The 7653-nt window shown below is 39.2% G+C and overlaps 1 protein-coding gene and 1 pseudogene across 1 annotated transcript in view; one reads left to right on the forward strand and one right to left on the reverse strand.

Annotated features, from left to right (window-relative positions):
• Nucleotides 1-2687, reverse strand: part of DYRK1A (dual specificity tyrosine phosphorylation regulated kinase 1A) — a 108997-nt gene extending 106310 nt beyond the window's left edge. Inside the window, exon 1 of the mRNA XM_003800659.3 lies at nt 2082-2687. The gene's annotated coding sequence lies outside the window, so the exon portion shown is untranslated. The remainder of the gene's footprint in view (nt 1-2081) is intronic.
• A 996-nt stretch (nt 2688-3683) lies between these two features.
• On the forward strand, nt 3684-6575 carry LOC100961166 (annotated as a pseudogene).
• The last annotated feature ends 1078 nt before the right edge of the window (nt 6576-7653 follow it).

Here is a 7653-nt window from a genome sequence, read left to right on the forward strand (position 1 = left end):
GGCTGAGGCAAGAGCATTACTTGAGCACTAGAGTTTGAGGTTGCTGTGAACTGGAACACCATGGCACTCTACCAAGAATGACAAAGTGAGACTCTGTCTCCAAAAAAAAAAAAAAAACAAGAAACAGCTACACACGTCTATAACACTCTTCACACGCATAAGAACTTATTCCTCAGCTGCTTCTCCAACTGATCAAGACTTTTAATCTTCCTTCTCAAATCTTATTAATAAATGTCAGTAAATTTTTCTTGCTCAAATCTCATACCTGCTCAATATCTAATCTCTACGTCTGTACACAGTGTACTTAAACAGGAGCCCTAACAACAGCAGTTGTTCCTATAGTTTTCTTTTCTTTAGTCTTTTAGTCTACAGCACAGATTCAAGTTTCATTTGTAGTCTATTTTGCCCTATGTTCAATCTCTACTTTTAGAAATCCATTTCATGACAGAAGACAGAATTTATAAACAAAAATTTAATCATTAAAAATTATAAATAAAAATGTTTAAGAAAAGGTACCATAGATTACAGCACACTTACATGAAAAAAATATTATGTAGTCATTTAAAGTTCTTATAAATTTACTACATGATGGGAAAAGTCATATCATGGTATTAGAAAGGACTCAAAACTTTCCCCAGAGCATAGTCTCAGAAAAGTAAATTAAATGTATTTAAAAAAAAAACTATGGAAGAAAACATATAAAATCATTCATAATGAATGTCTTTGGCTAATAAAATTCTAAGTGATTTTTAATTTTCTTCTTTATACTGTTCAGTATATAATTTATATATTACATGTACATTTCATGAGAAAAATAGTCTAAGAAAATCAGTTTCCATCTTAACATTAACTTCTGTATCAAAGAATTTACTTAGGGGCCAACAATGAGAGTAACTTCTAAGTACTTCCAATTTTTAAAAACTTCAATAGAGGTAAAAAGTTCATGACAGTGAACAAAGATCTTGGTTTTTAAAAATCAGTTAATATCAAGCTAGGTATCACAATCCAAAATAAGATTTAAAGAAAAGTGCTTAGCTTTATATAACCTGGCATTCAAGTTCCTAAGCCATCACAGTGAAGCTCCAGAGTCAGCCTGCCCCAATTTAACTCCTGGCTTCATCACTCACTGGGCCCATAAAACTGCTGTATTATCAACGACATAGTACAGTGTAAATCATTTAAAACACCAGGCAGTGAGTGCTCAATATATTAATTTCTTCATACTGTTACATTTTATATTACTATTAACCATTTCCTTTTCAGTCTCCTACTGTAAACTTCTCCCAAATCTATACTCCAGACCTAATGGACAAAGTCCCATTCCCCAAGTACCGTTTTTGTGCTTGGGGTACTCCTTCCACATACACCTCTGCCTGTCAAATCCAAGCTCCAAGCCCACTGCCAATGCATTCCCTCCACCACCACCCCCAAGAAAGTCTTCTACCACAGCCCTACAGATGCACTGCCTCCTAAGCCCTGGCATAGCAGTATTTATAGTATACCATGACCACCGCCCTAACCTGTTGAGTAACTGTATGCATGTTGACTTCCAGCCCCCGAAACTACACAAAGTCATTTTCACCTCACCCTCCAGAAAGCCAATGCCATCAACCATAACTGACTGTCAATAAAAGAGAAAAAGAAAATAATCATTAAACCAACTCATCTCCTAAAAACTTTAGGTTGCTTTACTGAACAAAAATCAATTAAAATTTTTAAATATTTAAGATGAGATAATAAGCACTGTTAAGTGATACCTGCAACCTAATAGTGGAATCAGTCAGTGACTTTGCTCTCTAACTCAACCCTATGCAAATGGCACAAAAGCTGGTGTTTTTGCTACAGAGAATAAACGATGCCCAGCCAGGGTTTTTGTTCTTTTGTTTCTCTTTTGAGAAAGCAGGAAAGAGTTTTTAAAAAGCTTGGGAAACTATTTTCCATGAAATACTGTTTTTAATCAAATCACCAACAAAGACATAGGTAAGTTTTGATTTTTGTAACTTTTTCTGAAGCATTCATTATGTTAGCAAATATATAGTTATAATGTTACAATTCAGGGGGCTATGGTAAAATTCCTTTACCGATGATACCAGCGAGCTTTGAGCGATCAATACAGCCAAAACTTCCTCATGTCAAAGTCTTCAACAAAGACATATCTGAATACTAGGTTGACCAGGTGACATTCTCTAGCCTCTCCTAGAGGAAAAAATTAGACATTTTAACAACTTTCCCCAAAATTCCCTTTTGCTACCCAAAGCCATATTTGATTTTTATCTTTGTACTTTTTCATATTATACTAATAACACATTATTGATGATATTCTAATACAGATGAATTATACAATAACACAGAATTTATTATCAGATTTAGAGCTAAGCAGTCTTCAATTTCATTTAATTCAAGTCAACCCTTTACCAGATGAAGAAACTGAGCTCTGAAGAGGTTGTATGCCTTAATTATGACAGTATATGAAAAAACCAAAACTCTGAAAGGTTAGATCATAAACCAGTGATAAAAGCAGAAAGATTCCACTGCCGTTTTAATTAAAACATTCCAACTATACTGCTACACAGAAGTACAGGTTTAGCATCTCTAATACAAAAATCCAAAATCTAAAATGCTCTAAAACCCAAAATTTTTTCAGTGCCTACATGACATCGAAAGTGGAAAATTCTACACCTGACTTCATGTAGCAGGCTGCAACCAAAACTTTGTTTCTTAAACAAAATTATTTAAAAATATTATAAAAAATTAACTTCAGGCTACGTGTGTATGGCCTATATAAAACCATGTTTAGACTTGGGACCCATCCTCAAGACACTTCTGACCCAAAACACTTGAATAAGGATTATTCATCCTACATGTATACATGTATTTGTATATAACAAGAACATGAGAACATATGTAAATGAAAAGGCATAAAATAAGGCATACATACAAAAAAAAAAAAAAATTAGCCAACCTATAGCACCTCTCTCTGGTCAGGCCACTGGATATGGAGAGGGTGGGGTAGGAGGAGAGAGAGCTGAAAGAGGGCAGCTAGCTGTGTGTGCATCTGTACACATTCTAATAACGCCAAAAATGGTAACCCTATGCCTCTTGATAAAACTGAGAAATATTTTACATAATCAAACACACAAATATTATCTTAAAAATCACATGATGAATTAACACAGAGTTTCATTTTCATTATTCATTTTTTCCAACAAATACATGCCAACCACTAGAGGCAAAGGGTAAGACTATCACTGTGCCTCCCCCTCATGATCCAAAAATGTAATATGGAAAACAGACAAAAATCACACTAAATAAGTTAACTACTAAACACGTTATATGGGGAAAGTCCAGATTGCTGAAAGAGAGTATGTTGAGAGAAACCAATTTAGATTTGAAGAAAGGAGTATCAGAAATAACCCTTCCAACAATTTTACAGGTTAGACCTAAATCTGTAGTCTTTGTAAAGTTTCTTAAGCTCACAATTCTTTTAATTTCTAGGTCGACATAAGAGTTGCTGAGAAAGTAATCAAGCGAGTGGAGATCTGGAAATACTGAGGCTAATTCAGCCAACAAGGAAAAATTGAAGAAACTATGAATAGATGCCTTTAAATAAGCAAGTCTCAATAGCGGTCGCCTCTGGAGGGAGAGAAGGATGAGCTGGAGAGGGGCACTCAGGCAGACCAGACACACAGCTTTGACCATCAACAGTGTCCACATGAAGAGCATGCCCAACTGGACAGTGAACAACAGGCAGGACCTGACCCTGTAGTGCATGGTGGATATCAGCACCACCTCGCATGTCAAGCCTTAGCATCTCGTGGTCTTCTACCAGGAAAGATGTGCTGTTTTACAACATCTCCTCCATTGAGAACATGCAAAGTTTATTCCCCAAACCCAAGTCTATGACTCAGGCTCTTACAAATGCAATGTGATTCTGAAAACCACCCAACAGTACCAGGTGTCAGTGAAAAGTAGGCCCAGTCCCAGCTTGATGCTGGACAAGGAGGAGGCCACAGAAGGCAGGGTTGCAATGGTACATTGTTCTATCCCACAGAAAAAGGGCCCGATACTTTTCGCAATTAAAAAACTTAAACTAAATTCAAAATCTGCCAAGCAGAAAAAGAGAGAATAATTCTTGGGACCAGAATTTTTTGACACTGGAATTCCCCACTGAGGAGCAGGGCCACATTCTAATATTCCACTGTCAAGCTAGGATCATGTCCGGAATCAACCTGGAGGCCTCAGGAGTGAAATGCTGACTTGTGAGGGAATCCTTCTCTGGAGGCCTCAGGTCACTGTTAGGGAATCCTTCTCTGTTCCAAAGTTCCACATCAGCCCTGCTGGAATGATCCACAGGAGATCAGTCCTTCATTAAGTGCACCATTCAAGTGATGCACATGGCTCCAGAGTTTCCAGAAATCATTATCCAGAAGGACAAGGTAATTGTGGCCAACAGTAGACAGGCCATCTACTCAGTCATGGCAACTACACGTGCAAAGTAGAGTCCAGCCACATATCCAAGGTCGGCAGCACCACGGTCAACGTAACTATTTTCCAAGCCAAAGTTGGAATTTTCCTCTTCACATCTGGACCAAGGTGAGATCTTGAACCTGTCTTGCTCCATCTCAGGCACACCTCCATCCAATTTCATCCTCAAAAAGGAAGACACAATTGTGTCACAAGCTCAAAATTTTACCAAGATAGCCTCAGAGTGGGACAGTGGGACATACACCTGCATTGCAATCATCAACAAAGTAGTCAAGAAAAGCAACATGGTCCGGATAGTGGTGTGTGAAATGCTCTCCGTACCAAGGATTTCTGATGATGCAGAGTATGAGGTCCTAAAAGGTCAAACCATAGAAACCAGTTGCCAATCAATAAACAGAACTTCACCTATTTCTTATCAGCTTTTAAAAGCAAACAGTTTTGGAGAGCTGTATAAATCACTCAAATGATCCTGCAGTATTCAAAATAACCCCACCGAGGATGTGGAATACCAGGATGTCATGGATAAAATCGCCATTTCCCAAACCAAAATGTTCAGCAAGGTTCTGAGGACCAAAGTGATAGCCCCTGTAAGCGAAATCAAGCTTTCCATCCTACTGAATGAGGCAATGGAGACTGGGAAGGAAATCATGCTTCGATGTTCCATGAAGGATCTGGTCCAATCACCTTCAGGTTTTACAGACAAAAGGAGGGCAAACCCTTCCACCAAGTGACCCTGAGTGACAGCCAGGCATTTTGGTGCAAGCCACAGGCTAGCAAGGGTCAGGAAGGACAGTATTACTGCACAGCCTTCAATAGAACCAACATTGTCAGAAGTGTCCCTCAAAGTAACACACTACCAGTCAGTCTTTCATGCCCCATAGAAAAAGGGATTTATTGCAGTGATTGTCATCAGAGCAATAACTGCCACCCTGGTAGTTGGGGTCGAATACTATTTGTGAGAAAGCCAAGACCAACGAGAAGATGTCAGATCCCAATATGGAAGCCAAGAGTCATTACAGTTACAATGATGATGCTGGAAACCATACAATGAAACCAATAAACAATTAAGATCCTCTGAACTTGGACATGGAGTACACAGAAATGGAAGTGTCCTTGGATGAGCCTCACAGAGCTCTGGGAACAAAGGCACAGAGATGAGTATACGGTGAAATCTGGAAAGCCAACCGTGATACCATGGAAAAGAGACATTCTAGTATGGAAGGCTTCCTTGTTGGAACTTAGTGAGGTAAGACACTCATTCCTAGGAGGATAACCATGTTCTAAGAAGAGCACATGATCTCAGCAAGCCACGAGTTCTGTGCACTTATGAGCCTGTTCCAGTCCCACCAAAGAGCGATTTCTCAGGCCAAGCCACCAGTTCTTAAATGTATCCTACTGCCATCAATGTTGGGTATTAAGAGATACAGGGGACCTATTGAAAGCCATGCAGTAATACTGTCCCTCCTGCTCCCTGCTAGCCTGTGGCTTGCACCAAAATGCCTGGCTGTCATTTGGGGTCAAGTAAATATGTTTAATTTCCCACATGGCCCTTCTTTCATCAACTTGGAGCATCCTTGCAATTGGAAGAAAAGAGGAGGTTCAGGGTAAACAGGACAGTGGGATATTTTGAACCTTGAATATGCTGTCTGATACAGAGCTCAAGACCTTTTCTTTGTGCCCTCAAGTCACAGAAACCAATTTTTATTTTGTAGTCAATCACTTCTAGCATATGGCCTGGTTTAGGGGCTAGTTTTTTCCTTTTTCTTTGGTCCTTCCAAGACCTGTATGTCTGGGTGGTTCTTGCCTTTTGGGAGTAAACACCACTGACCAGACAACTTCACCCTGGCCCCTCTGTGATCTCACACAAACCACAACTGGGCAAACAAAGTGGCTGGGGTGCAAAACCTTGGAAATGCCAACCTGAAGACAGGATTCACTTAGGCAATGCACAAACTAGAAAATGATGGTGGAATGAGCACAGATGTTCCTAAGCGGTTTTGCTATACCGTATCTTTGTTTTCCTCTACCATGCCAAAGGGTGAAAGACAGGAAGATGGTTGCCTACAGCAAATATTATTCTTAATAGAAAAATGAAATGCAAAAAGTAAATAATAAGCAAGTCTCACAAAGATGGAATGAACTGGCTTGCTCCCTATAGTTCAAAGAAACAGGACTAAAAGAATAAACACAATGTTACAAGCAAGCAGAGAATAAACAAAAGAATAAAGGCATCCAATAATGGGACAGTTGCTTCATGAATGGCAGTCCTCAATCATTCCTACAGAGCCTGGGACCCATAGCATCTGCCTTGGCCATGATTCCAACCTGGTGGGAATTGGGATTTGACTGCTCTCAAGTCTACTCAACTGGCTTGATCTTCGCCCAAAGGCCCTCAGCATTAAAACAGTATTAAAAAATCTGCCTACTCCATGGAAATATGATCAGGGAAGAGCTAAAATGTAAAAGAAAATTTTCTCCACCACTGAGGCAATTTTTTTCACCTTAGATTCTATACTCCTTAAGAATGCTCATGCCATAAGAGTAAACTTTTTTTTTTTTTCAATCCTGAAGCTGGATACTTGTTTGTGCTGAACCATTCTGTATCCATACATTCTACTTCACAATCCCATCCCAGCCCTGCTCAACAGGAACCTAATTGCATTAATCTTTATATTCCTTCAAGCACATACAAATGAACTATACACCTAACAAGTATTAAACAGTAATCCTCAAATATCCTGCATCTGGCTAGGAGGAAATAACTAGTACTGACTGGCTTTTCTACTGTAAACAACCATAAAACTGAGCAAAATATTAATATTGTCCTGTTCTCTAAGGACAATTTCCGAACACAGTAGAAGCAGCTAAGAGTCCAAGCAAAGCATGACACTCATGCTGAAATGTGAAGGTAAAGATTAGAGTTCCCAGAAGCCAAAAGCTAGAATCTTTAGGGAAGCAAGGCACCTGAGAGAAGTGAGCTGTTAGAAAGGATCTCCAGAAGTCTGTGTAGGGGACCTATGAGAACCAGAATGCACAGGGACAGGGTGAAACCACCTGAGGCACAGTGACTGCTTAGAGGTTGAGGTTGATAGCAGGCTTGGGGCATTTGTGGTCCCTGTCCAACTATAGTAGAGAAATCTCATTAATTAATACCTTATAATAGTTCAT

Source organism: Otolemur garnettii, unplaced genomic scaffold (assembly GCF_000181295.1).
Source record: "Otolemur garnettii isolate 467f Iridium unplaced genomic scaffold, OtoGar3 scaffold00180, whole genome shotgun sequence".
Taxonomy (NCBI): domain Eukaryota; kingdom Metazoa; phylum Chordata; class Mammalia; order Primates; family Galagidae; genus Otolemur; species Otolemur garnettii.